At 37.4% G+C, this 13,455-nt stretch overlaps 1 protein-coding gene across 1 annotated transcript in view; it reads left to right on the top strand.

Moving 5' to 3' along the window:
- The window catches only part of NRG3 (neuregulin 3), a 332,789-nt gene that overhangs the window by 123,173 nt on the left and 196,161 nt on the right, over nucleotides 1-13,455 (top strand). The gene's annotated exons all lie outside the window — the stretch shown is intronic.

The raw sequence follows: 13,455 nt of genomic DNA, 5'->3' as shown, positions 1-13,455 counted from the left end.
TGCAGTGTGTGCGCAAGTGGGAAGTTGGGTAATAGAGACTCAAGATGTTTGTTCTGTCTTTGAAGTCCTTGTCATCTAGTGGGAAGAGAATTTGCTAGCAGAAAGTATCATCTTGCATGTTTGACATTACTAAGGCAGTAGCATAAGAAAATACATAAATCTTCTGAATAACCATGAAGCATACTCAACTGGAGAAAACAGCAAGAAAATAGAGTAACTGGCAAATGGAGAGATACAAGCTGCCAAAAGGGATGTGAAGCATTAATTCTACCATCTCAGGACTGATTTGTTTATTGTTATTGTTTTTTTAGTTATATTTATTTTTAGAGCCACCAGATGCCAACCTTATTGCTTATGCAAACTAGATAGTCTGAAAATTGTTCTAGCTTGTTCTAGCTCACTCCAACCTCCAGTGCCCCACAGAGGCTGTTGCAGCAAAAATGAGATCAGCTTTAAGGAAAGAAATTCTGACTTTCTCCTAGATGTGGGTGCATGTCTTTCTTATATGTGCCAGTGCCTATTCAAGGGGGCTGGCATGGGATCTGTTCAAATAACCTTTTAATTTATGGTAAGATGCAAAAGATGGCTAATTCAGCCTAACCCTGAAGCCAAAGATTTCCACTTTCTCTGTGTGGTAGAGAACTTCTGATGGTGTGCTTTCCCCTGCCCCCAAGTTTTCCATGCTTTTGCTCGGGTTTTTAATTAGGTCCATACCATCACACATTTTCTACTGCTTTTTTAGAGCAGTCAGTCTAAATTTAGTGTTGGCAAAAACAAACTGAAAGCTGAAGCAGTGTAAAAATAACTCTTTTAAAGAAAAAAAAAATCCCAGATTCAAAATGAGCTACCTTGTCATTTCAATCTGAATGAGTACTTCTATACCAGGCTTAGATGTTAGCTTAGATATTGGGGACTTGTCCCTTTTTAGAAAGTGATGTCAGTAGCCTTGGTTTAATATTGGTCTGACTGGAGGAGAAGCAGTGGTATGTTTATACCCTAGTTTAAAGCAGGTTAAGTAAAAGTTTCAACTGATTTGTGTAATGAATGGTTAAAATAAGTAAATAAATACTGGATTATTAATTACATACCTGCTACTTACAAACTTAAGGTACCCCGCTGTTTAGTAAGTGATACTTCTTCAGCCCTGGGTTAATCCAACTTACATCTCAGCTATGTAAAATGTATTCTTACATGTTTTTTTGTAATTCTCTGTGTGTTTCCTGAAGGGACCTGTTAGCTGTTTGTGAGCAGATTTTTGTTGTGTTTTTTGACATCCTGAATTTCCAGCATTTTTGTTTGTTAGTTGTCTTTTTCACTTTCCTTCTCCTGTCGTATTTTTTGACCCTTTTGCAACCTGCTAGCCTATGCCATTTATATTTGGAGAAATAATGCTAAAGCATTCATTGATTGATTTATTCTTCCTTCATTTTTTTTACTCAGGCTCTTATTCCACTTCCTTTCGTGGTACCCTTGGTCAGAGCTTGCACCAATAAAACAGTCTTTGCTCTGGGAAGATTTACTTGGAAAAGCAGTAGGGTAGATTGTAAAGGAAATGATCTTTGTGTTTTCTTAGGAATGGCTAAGAAGCAAATAAATGTTAGTGTGAGCAGAGAGGTGTGTCTTGCCTCTCCCAGTTAAGTCCTGAATTTGAACCTGGATAAACTGGGTGAACTGTGCATCAAGGACCACTGCTTGAATCCACTTTACCCATTATTTAAAGCCTCACATATTTAAGTATATATGTACCTGTTGGTGTAACCTGGGCAATGTTACATAAGAATAATTTAAAAAGCAATATGGCTGGAGAAACAAAGTCTGAAGTTAACCATTCTTTAGAAGAGGAGGGAGCAAAATATTGTGAAGAGTATTCCAGCCTGGAATTCTTTCCACAAACCTGAAATGGGATGCTGATTAGTGATAGGGTTCATCTCCTGTGAACACTTGACATTGATTGCTGAAGCATTTTGAAACTAGCTTATCTGATTTATCAGCTGATTTTTTTTTTTTTTTTTTTTTTTTTTGTCTTTTCCACCCTTCCAAGAGTAGCAGTTGTGTTTTCCAGAGGATATTACTAGGATTTTTGCTGCTGCTGCCAAAGATCTTCTGGCACGAAATTGCTGTCTGAGTCAGCTTTGTAACATGACAAATTCAGAGGCAGCTGCAGTAGTGATAAGTTTGCTGCCTAGTGGGCAGCTTCTGAGTAGACAATAAATCCCCTACTAGTTAGACAATGTCATTAAAAAAGGGCAAACCCAATAATGATTGTGAAATACCGTGCTTGTTATTCTGGTTAGCAGGTTGAAAGATGTATAAGTGGTCTAAGTTAGAACAGTTATTCAGTTGGTGTATGTAGCAGCTTTAAAAATTAGACGCCATCAAAAGAGGATAATGTAGTTTTCCTGTTATCTTTTCTCACCCAATTGTTAATTGCTCATATTGTATTCTCATCTTTCAGTGATCACATCTGTTGCTTGTATATATGTTTTTCTCCAGTGTGGTGGCACTAGAGCAGTGTATATGATGCATTTTCCAATGGAGAGATTTTACAATGGAATTAGGCTGCCATTGGAGATGCTCAGTGTTGCATTTCCAGAGCTGGACTTTTGTGGTTGTTGTTTTGTAGTTCTGTTAGAGTTACTAATGCTGCAGTTTGTGAGTTAAACTACTGGTTTAATTGGCTTTTTCTTTCCTGTACTAGTATCTTCAGTCAACCAGAGCCTGCAGTCCTACTTTTTATTTCTAATTATGTTCCATTTCTGTGCCCCAGCCTACATTTAATTTGCACAGAAGTGGAAATGGAGTTGTCAGTGACATCTCACAATGACTCTCCTCCCCCTTACTTGAGCTATATCAGATGCCAACTCTGCTGATTTGTTGAACCTCAAGCTGTTTTGTTTAGCAGTGCAAAGCTGACTGCTTTGAGACCATCAGCCGGTACTGTGAGAACAAAGTGCTTGTGATGTTGTCCAAATTTCTCACGGGTAAAGGTAGGAGATATTTCAGTTTCAATTATATATTGGCTTAATCTGAGTAATGAAACAAGGATGCAAGTTCAGTATGTGAAATTTCATGTTCTCTGCTAGCTAACACTGGTAGATAACCTAGGCTAACATGGATTGTATTTGATTCAGGAGTAGTGTAGGAAAGCAAAGCAATACTTCTGTTTCTATATCAAGGCTGGCTTTGTTGCAAGATGAATGCTGTAATTGTGCTTAGTCTGGATTATCTAAATCAATCAACTGCAGAGTGGAGAGGACTGAAGGGTGAGGATGCATCTTAAAGCTTCTCAGAGCAAGAAGAAAAGCTGCTACAGATGTTTCATTCTTCTCCTTTCCTAATGCCAAATAGGGGAAAATTGCAAATATCATAAATGTTGCTACAGTGCAAATTTGTTGATGCTATTTTAACATCTCCTTTATCCTTTATGACATTCAAGTAGTGATGGCTTTGTTCTGTCATGCTGTTTTTCTTGTAACTTGAAGTGTGAAGGAAGATTTAGGTTTGTGTAGCATTGAATTTACACTGCTAGAAGCCCACTCTGCCAACTTCGTGTTTTGTTAGTTTGTGCAGCATTGAGGTGGAAAACTGACCACTGAATTTATTTGTCCTACAATTACACTGCTTTCTCAGGTACATAAAATTAGAGGGTTGGTAAGTTTTTGTGCATTGCTTTGTTTGGTTTGGTTTTTCATAAGCTCTAATTTAAAAGAATATATGATAATTCTCCTTAAAAAAAGTTTAAAGGTGGGAAGGCAGAGCATAAGACTTACAAAGAATGTTTAGTCATTAATGAATAGAAAATTAACCTGAGTGTTTTTGAGAACTTTAAAATTCCAGTTAGACTTAGTTCTCAGGGATGTATTTTTTCTTCATGGTTTCCAGTGGAGTTAAGTAATTACTGGAATGCTTTTTAATAATAGCTTGAACAAAAACTATTTTGGTGAAGCATGTACAGGCTGATTCAGTTATGTAAAACCAAAATACCACAACTCCCACCAAAACAAGCAGATCCTACTGAAAAAAAGCAGAGTATGTTTACTGCACAGCACTCTGCAGTAATGCTTCAGTCACTCAAAAATTATTAAGGATGAACGCTGCAATGTCCAGAAATACCCATAACCCCAAAAAGCTCTGGCAGCTGGAATTGCTGGTGAGATGCACCTCAGGGTGCCATTGTGCCAGCCCACAGGTGCCTGGCAGTGAAAGAACTTCTGTGGCTGATGGTAGCCAGAGCCCAGCAGTAGTCAGCGCTGTTTTGCCTTGACGTGTGTACGCAGTGCTACAGGCTCTGTGTGTGCAGCAGGGAAGGAATTCTTAGAAAAGGAGTAGATGGTGGGGTGTTAGAGTGTTTTGGTTTTTTTTAATAAGTTATTAAATAAATAGAGATGCTAAGGCTTGACTGCTTTGTGTGCTTCTGGTGCTCAGGTCTCAGAAGGAGTTGGAAGAACCTGAAAGATGTAGACAAGAGGGACAATATTTTACTCATTTACTAGCTTGCTGTCACTGTTACAAGACTGAATTATATGTCCTCTCTTGATGGTTGTGGAAGGAAATAACTGCTGTAGAGATTATTAAATGTGGAAGGCAAATAGGTTAGACTTCCTTTTGGTGCCTAGCTTTGGTGTTAATTAAGTTTCTGATGCTTCATAATCTTGGTAGCATTATATAAAAGAGCTGTGTGCATGTTTCCCCTTGTGTGCCAGTGAGCCATGCTGTAAACCATAATAAGAAAATATATATTAACTTTTTATTTAACACTGAAATTAATGAGTGAAATGCAGATTTTAACTAATAAGTACATCTCCTGAAACTCAGTAATCAAGCACTTAGTTGATCACATGTGAGACCCTGTGATACTTGGCTCAGGGTGAGTATGGTGACAGGTTATAAAATTAGAACTGTAGAGCACATTGGATGTAGGAGCATTTATGTGCTTCCAAATGCAACTTTACAGTGTTGTGGCTTGTGAAGACTGAGGTGAAAAACAGGATCCCTACCAGAATATTACTTGTAGTGGTGCTGTTCCCAAAAGAAATTTCAGAGTGCATTATACTCTGTCTTCATCAAAGTGTCTTTCCTTATAGCCCCAAACTCTGTCTTCTCTTCCCTTTGCTCCTTGCTTTACCATTAACAGGACTATGTATACTGGCTTGTTGCACTAAGGCTGTGAATTCTTTAATAATGAGCTGCTAGCCAAGAGGTTTCAGTTTTTAAACTTTTGTACCAACACAATAATCTCAGTTGTAGGGAATTTAGCAGAAAAATCTGTTTCACTTAATAGGCAATGACTTAGATTTGTATCTTGGATGTTGAACTCATAATCTTGTGTTAAATTAAAGATCAGAGGGGGGTGCAACTAAATTGATTTGTATATCAGCCAAAGGCCAAAGATGCATGAAATAGAAAAAATCATGTTTATATTCTTCTGTGAAATATTGCAGAATATTTGTATAGATGTTAGGATATTAGATGTTCCTTTGACATCTCTGGTCAAACTGAGCCCAACTTGAGTTTTGTTGACTGCAGTCTGATTTCTGAAGCTGTGGTAGCCCACCAAGAGCCTCATTATCCAGCTCTTCCTTAGCACAGTTGACTGACTCTGGGCTGTGCTGAAGCAGAGTGTGTTTAAATTAATAAGCTATATGTGATTTACCTAATTACTGGCATTGGGAAAGGCTGGCCCATAAAGCTGTTCATTTTCTTGTGTGCTGGTAGTAAAGACCAAGAGGATTTGCAGTGTGTGAACTTCTGACATAGTTACATCAAAAACAGATGGAAAATGGTTCTCCTTACCTGAGAAAAAGAGAAATCCTCTGAGGTAATTCATACACTAGGGCAGATTGAGAGAACTGTTGCAAAGACACTTTACCTTTTCATGCCCATCCCCTTTCTGTTCTGCAAGACTGAATTAAAAGAAATAAAGTGAAGAAAAGAGATTTTAAAAATAATGCATGATTTAGAATATATGGGTTTCTTTGTGAAAGAAAATATGGAGAGTAATGTTAATGTTTCATAGCCTGACTTTGCATGTCCACACAACAAGGTTGTCAGAATTATAAATGAAGTAATGAATAAATTTTAGATTGCATGCCTTGGAAATATGCAGAAGCTTAGAGTTAAAATAGCTTTTCTTATTTCCCTTGTTTCTAGTCAATGTATTGTTTGACCTATTTCAATTCCTTGGAGAAAAAGCATCACTGCCAGTCAAACAACCTACTCATATCTTCTTGATAATTAGTATTTTTACATTAAAATGTTAAGTATTTCTCCATATGACTAGAAGAATTCTTTTATTCCATTAGGTATCTCCCTCTAAGCCTACAGTAGCTTGGCGGTGACTATAAGAAGTGATTTATTAAATGTTGAAAACACAGTGCTGGGCAATTTCTGTACAAATTTAATGAAATGGTCAATGATACAGAAAAACAATAAACCTTAGAACATTGATCAGGCCAGTGCCCCTACCCTCTGGAGCCATTGACCTCCTTTTTTGCCCTTTGCTACTCCTTCCCATGAAAAAGTATAGACTCACAGAAGACTTTGTTTCCAGAAAAACTTCCCTATACCATAATGTGAAAAGATGTGCAAATACAGATTGTTCCAGATCTGTAGCTGAAAAAGTATTGCTGCCCAGCAAGGACATTTTCCAGCTGCCATTAGCCTCTATCAATTCTAGCATTTCTTTCTTTAACAAGGGCTGGGCAAGCTGAAGTCTCTGCATGTTCTAAACAGAAATGTTTGCCTTCCAGATCTAAGGTGTCTGTCATTCCCTTACTCTCCTCTGGTCCTTGCATCTAAATTCCCACACCCCCCACAAGGTTTCATAGGCAGAGGGAGAAAGAAGACAGCTGTGATATAAGAAATAAAAAGATTTGGAGAACTGTTAATTGGGTCTTTTACTACATGTAACAATAATTGTAACACCACTTTTATACTCATGTTGTAGCAGTACTGAATTATTTAGGTAATTTATTTATTTCTATTTTCTTGATTTGATTCAGTAGATTTCATGTGAGGTGGTTTTTGGTGGTTTTAATTTTTTTTTTTATTTCAGAGTGCTGGTGATTGCGGATATCACAGATGTGTGCCGCATCTGCTTTCTTCTAGCATCTTTAACTTATATAGAGTTTTCTGGTTTGGGGTGCCCCTCTTATGTTTTCTTGTACCTCTTGAAGTCTATATTTTATTTTTTAAATTAATTTACTGTTTTGCTTTTATGCTGTAAATTTAACAGTATTTCAGTTTCTTCATCTATTGGAGATTATTTCCTAGAGCTATTTTCACATCCTCAAGAGGGTGCTCCATTTTGGTGCAGTCCAGTCTCAGGGGCTCTTGGTGTCTCCAGAGATGTCAATATGCTGGGATGGGTGGGACTGCAGGGGTCAAAGAACAGAATCCCTAGTGTGGGCAATGGATCTGCTTCTGGCACAGTCTCTAATATGCTGCTTTTTCACTGATTTCCGCTTATTAGCTATTTTTTTTCTCCACTTATTAGCTTCTTTTAGATCAATTAATAAGTCTTGTTGAAGGATAACTGAATGCATTTGATTGATAAAAGCACTCTGCACCTACAGAGCCCATCAGAACTGTCATAACTCAATGTGAGAGTAATTCTTTGAACACTAAAACCTTTTAGAGTCTCAGTCACTTCTGTTTCTTTGGCTCCTAGGCACCGAACTTCTGGCCCTTTGTGTCTCACAGGGCTCTCTCCTGAGTCATTTCCCATTTGTGCAGCTTTCCCTGGTTTCAGTTTGAGCAGCACAGGAGAATGCAGGATCTGATGTGCAAATTGCCCGTACAGAGATGAATTTCAGTGGTGTTTAGGGTTCAGTTTTTAAGTTCTGACAGATGTGATCTGATGTTACATTTCAAAGTGATACTGGCATTATTTCCTTCTCTGCGCTTGAGTTTGTTGTGGGCATATTTTTGTACGTTTTAGAACTAATGCTTGACTAGTTTGATTTTTTTAAAAGTAATGAAAGTAAAGGGATTATTTTATATTTCAGAGCTTTTTGCATCAACTAAATAACACATAATATTTACTAATAATGCACTAGTAGCTTGAAAATACTTCCATATGTTTTTCAAGATATGTATTGGTACTTGTGTACAGTGATTTCAAACTACAAAAACATAGAAAATATGAACAACAAGGTCACAATTCATTTAGGAGTTGCTGACAAGGGAGCATGTGTGATTTTTGGAGAGATGACTGTCTGTAACATCTTCTTCTGGAAGCATTTTCTATTGTCTCTGCAGTTGTGCAGGTGATGCTGTGCTTGGGTGAGATGGGAGAAAAACAGTCTGTGAGGATATTTTTTGAGTTCATATCACATGAGCTTTCTTATGTAATCCTCACAATGAAATACAAAGGGAAGACACAGGGGCTGTCTCTGATACCAATTCCGGCTCCCCCAATCTTGCTGGGAAGCCAACACCTGTAAATGACATTGTTTTGATGCATTGGCTGAGTTTTCAGTTTGTTGCTAAATTATACAGATTTGTTCATTTGAATCTGAAGGATAGTAGAAAATCTCCAACGAGTCCCATATCTGTAGCACAACTTTGTTTTATATCATGATACAATCAAAGCTTTGAAAGTGTTACTGGATTAAATAAAATTTTCCCTGGCACAAAAATGGCTGAGGGGTAGCTTCATGAATAATTGACATCCAGAACTCTCTTGCTTGTTTATACAAAATTGCTCTGTAAATGTAACAAAATACTTTTCCTGTTTTTAATTAAGCTTTTGGTTTTAATAATATATAAATATATGCAAAAGAGTTCAAGTAAGTTCAGAACAAGAAGTCTGTTATTATTTTAAAAACATGAAGTTTTCTTTTTTATTTTTTCTTTTTAATTCTCATAATTTCTTACTAGAATTTTTAAATTTAATTATTCCATGGCTAAGGCCAGCTAGTGTTCAGGTAGCACTGATAAAGCAAAATCTCTGCATTAAAAATGGCAATATCTAGAATGTTTTCTTTGCAAATAACAACAACTTGAGAAAGAACTACCATCAGCTAAGGCTAAATCAAAATAAACACTAAATTTTTATGGTTTTCCTTCCTTCTGCCTTAATATCTTCCTAGGACTTGGTACTTTCTTCCCCATCCCCGATCTTGTTTTCCAGGGGCAGGAAAGGGACTCTCCCATCTGAGAAGGGAGGAGGTTTTTTTCCAGTGGGGGGAATCATGGTGGCCAGAGGATCTGACTTGCTTGTTTGTCATTGTCCTGGGCTTGGTGAACATGTCACCTGTAGATCGCCCTCTCATTGTACGTTTTGTTATCAGTATTGTTGCTGTTACTGTTCCATTCTTTTCTCCTCACTGTTTCCAGTTAATCACTCTTATCTCGACCGGTGATCTTTGCCTTTTGTGTTTCTAACTGGAGAGGGAATAGGGGAAGCACTAAACAGGTGAATAACCTTTCTAAACCATGGTACTTGTAAAAGCACAGGAGTAAAAATTTTATGTTCTCTATTTTTTAAGGTTTGGTAAGTGAATAAACAAAATCACATCTGAACAATTCTGTGTGTAAGCTTCATTTTTTGTGCAAGACTCTTTCTAGTTAGGGATGCCACAGATAATTCTGAGATAACAGGAGAGAAGCACAAGATGACCCTATAGGAACTTCAGGGAGCCCTGCTTATACTGAATCATTATAAATATTTTGCCACTGACTTCACCAAACACAAGATTTAACTCCCTGTATGCTATTAACTGACTTTTTATGCTGCCTTCTTCATAGAATGCAGTAGTGATACAGGAATATATCATTAAAAATGTTGGTGTTTCTTAAGAAGGTATTTTTTTGATAGCTAGAGTTACATTTTCAGAGGCAGTTCAGTTGCCTGTATCTGGCTTATTTTTTGCAGTGCATTTAGAAATGGGATCAGGGATTTAAAATAAGCATCTTGGTTTTTTGGTGCCTTGGTAAGAAATGGTTCTCTGGGAGATGATCAGTTATAAATGGATAAAAAGATAAAGGAAAAGCCAGTTTGCGTGTTGATACTGAATCTGTAAAGCTGGTAATACCCAGTGGTAGTCAAAATATGCAGCATTTTAAAGTCTTTTAGTGTGTGAGCTCTGATGTTAAAAGGAACCATGTCTTAATATTCCTTGGTGGACATGCACCAAGCATTTGCCTTACTCTGTTAATGAACCTGCAGCTGCAGAGTTTGGGTGCCTCTGCTAGTTCACAAAAGTTTTACAGGGCCTTTCCATCTCTCGTTCTCCTGGGTAATTTTTCTCCCTACAGCAGCTAATTTGTCTGCCTGGAAAAAATGTTCACAGTGAGAGGGAGTGTGGGTATCATTTACAGGTAGCATAGGAAACTTGCTTTGTTTGAGATGTAACCAGTAAAATCTGTTTCTGAAGCTGGAATGCTGCAGGACAGATGTGATGGATGGGAATGGCTGCTGCTGCAATCTGTGCAGAAGCACCTGCCCTGAATGCTGCTGTTTCCCAGGATATTTTAAATCTTGCATTCTTTCTTTTCCTGCGTTTTAACCTGGCAGTTAGATATATTAGTATCAGGGCATAGTATTGGAAACGCTCAATGTGGTAGCCTTGAAGGAGCAAACAGCGTTTCTGGTAACCATATCATGCCTTGAAGGTCACTCAAAAATCAGCTCTAATGAGCCACCCTGTGCTGGTACAAATACGATGGCATACATTAATGAGACAGGAATACAACTTCACTAACACTTTTTTAGACCTAAACAAAATAAAATTGTATCTGTAAACTTCCTACTGATTTTTTCAACAGTCCCAAAGACTGAATGTTTTTAGAAACCAACTCTATAAAAGGTCTTGAAATGTGAATGAAATTCTGGTTCATTTGATTACACAGTGGTAACTGAGGGTTGGCAGTGATATATCAATTTTTAGAGTATGGGAATCATGTGTAAACCTTTGCTGATAGAGTAAGGCAAGAAAAATAAGAACAAGAGTGCCCAGAATCTTTCCAGCTTAGTTGGAATGGTTTCAGAAGAAATCAATATCCCTTGCTGCTTTTGCATGAAACACCTGGACACGTGGCAATTTAAAAAATGAAAAAATACCTTAAGGAATGTGCACTGAATTCAGTGACATCCGAATGCTTAACAGAAATTCCCCTTTGTTACTTATAAACATTTGGGACTGTTACCACATCCAAAGACTAAAAATAAATCAAGGAGCTGTATTACTCATTTTTTTGAATGCCTTATTAGTTCTTTAAAAAAAATTGATTAAAAAGTCAAACATCACAATACAATGGTGTTTATTTACCAGGCTTCTGAAACTATGAAGGACAATTCCACCATGGAAAAGTCAATTCAATATTTGGTTAGGAGTAAAATAAAACAAGAGACAAGAGGATTTATTATTTATTAGGTAAAGAATCAGGAAAACTGTGTAGTCTCTACAGTGTTTTCTGTTTTGTACTTTTTGCAGTTATGTTTAGAACCAGTTTTTAGGTTTTGTTTCTGTCAGTATTTAATGAAGCTGTAGCAGTTTGTGAATGCAACATAAAACAACAGCAGGATTGTAACTTCTATGAAAGTCAAGTATGGGATATGTGAGTTCTCTGCAGCAGGAAGTACCCAGCAGCTCCGGGGATGTCTGGGGTATCAGTCAGTGACACAGCTTGGGAGTGTTGGTGCATGACCTTTGAGCTCACACAGCTGACCTCTGCTGCCAGAGATCTGTGCACGGCTCAGCTCTGTGAGGTGTCCGTGTGCATCAGCCTGCTTAGACTTGCACAAATATTCCAAGCCAGAAAAGACTAACTGAAAAGTGACTTTTAATGAGGTTATTTAGTTAAAAATGAGAAAGTTACCAATTCTTGGGTACTTTTCAACATTAGGAGTGCAATCCCAGGCTGCCATAAGGAGCTGCCAACATCATTGTTACCTACAACTGTTGCACTTAATTTGGAAGGTGAGGAACAAAGCACAAAAGAAAAGGTAGAGATTGTGTCCAGGTGGAGAAAATGAAGTGTTGCAATTTATACCCATTTATAAACAAAACACAAGGGTTGATTAATATTAAACAGAGGAATAATTAAAGCAGAACAAAACTTCTAAAGAATCTATTTCATCTAAAACTTTAAAATGCTGACCTTGGCAAGGTGTTCTTGATTTAATGATGGTAGAAGAGGAGTCTGCTGCACTTCAAAAGCCGTGCTCTGAGAATTCACTGCGTCACTGCCTCAGCCACGCTGGGTCCCCCTCATTCTGCTCCTGTCCTTTGGGAGCACCTCAGATTCCTTTGGGCTGGGTATTGCAGCTGCCTTCATAAAGCTGATTGCACAGATTGCTTCTTCACAGCAGGCTCACAAATGCAAGTATTGTATTCCCTACAGCTGCATCAAGCTGAGTTTCTGCTCATCACACAGTTTTACTTACCTTTGTAATTATCAGGAGTGCTTTCAAATAATGTTACCTTCAGTTTTCCATATTTAAAAGTGGTAGAAATAGAACTGGTTACTCAGGTTTATGGTTATTTTTTGCCTAATCAAGTTTTAAATGGTCATTATAGTGCTCCTGGGTAAAATTGACCTTAAAAAGTAACTGGGCTACCTCTTTTCTGTCTGAGGAGTTTTGGTTTTTTTTACATTAAAGCTGATCAATCTTGAAATGCCAACAGTGAGATGCTAGTCACTGTTTGCATCTATCAACATCTTGTATTGTCTCCAAAATTCCACTTGATGCATTTCAGCTCAGGGTTTGCTTGCAAACATTAAAAATATAGTTTCTATTTAGCCTGCATCTTTTTTGTAAGTGCTGTTACTGGGGACAGTGGCACAGCCTTTTGTTCTGAGTCTGTAAAAACATTTGAGGAAAGACTGTTAGAGTTTATTCCCAAGATATTTTTTCTCTCCACTGATAACGCTAAACTACAACATGATCTCTGGAGAGGAAAAATCAAGTGTTGCATACAAAGAATAGGGTGTGGAATTTCTTATTATTTTCAAATGTGTTTTATTTATCTTTTGTCATTCAGTCTGCATATAAGGAAAACTTGTAGAGGTGTTTTATTAAAAATATACTGAGAACAAAAAGAGCAATTTTGACAATTTTTTGGGATTATCTGAATTTTCTTGCAGAACTGTAGTTACAGGTATATTACAGGTTCAATGTTTTGGTTTTCAACTTTGGTGTTAGTTTGGTGTGTATTCAGTTATGAGCAAAACCAAGCTGAAGTGTTTGCATAATTTTGAGTTTGCAGGGTTCTGCGTCTGTTGAGCACTGCTTCATTTATTTGACAGCAGTCCATGTAATAACATTTTGTGACAGGCTGTATGATACACAATGAAATGTTCTCTTACCATTGCAGTGTATATCGGGTCCTGCAAAGTGATTAGGAATTTAAACTTTTTGAATTAAGATTGAATATTAGCACTAAATCGTGGCGCTGTGGAAATAATAATCTACTTTGAAAATCACATTTCGTTAGACAAAGCCTTGTC

Source organism: Onychostruthus taczanowskii, unplaced genomic scaffold (assembly GCF_017590055.1).
Source record: "Onychostruthus taczanowskii isolate IOZ18803 unplaced genomic scaffold, ASM1759005v1 scaffold22, whole genome shotgun sequence".
Classification (NCBI taxonomy): Eukaryota; Metazoa; Chordata; class Aves; order Passeriformes; family Passeridae; genus Onychostruthus; species Onychostruthus taczanowskii.
The sequence above is the reverse complement of the archived record's forward strand: the minus strand, read 5'-3'. Positions and strand labels throughout refer to the sequence as shown.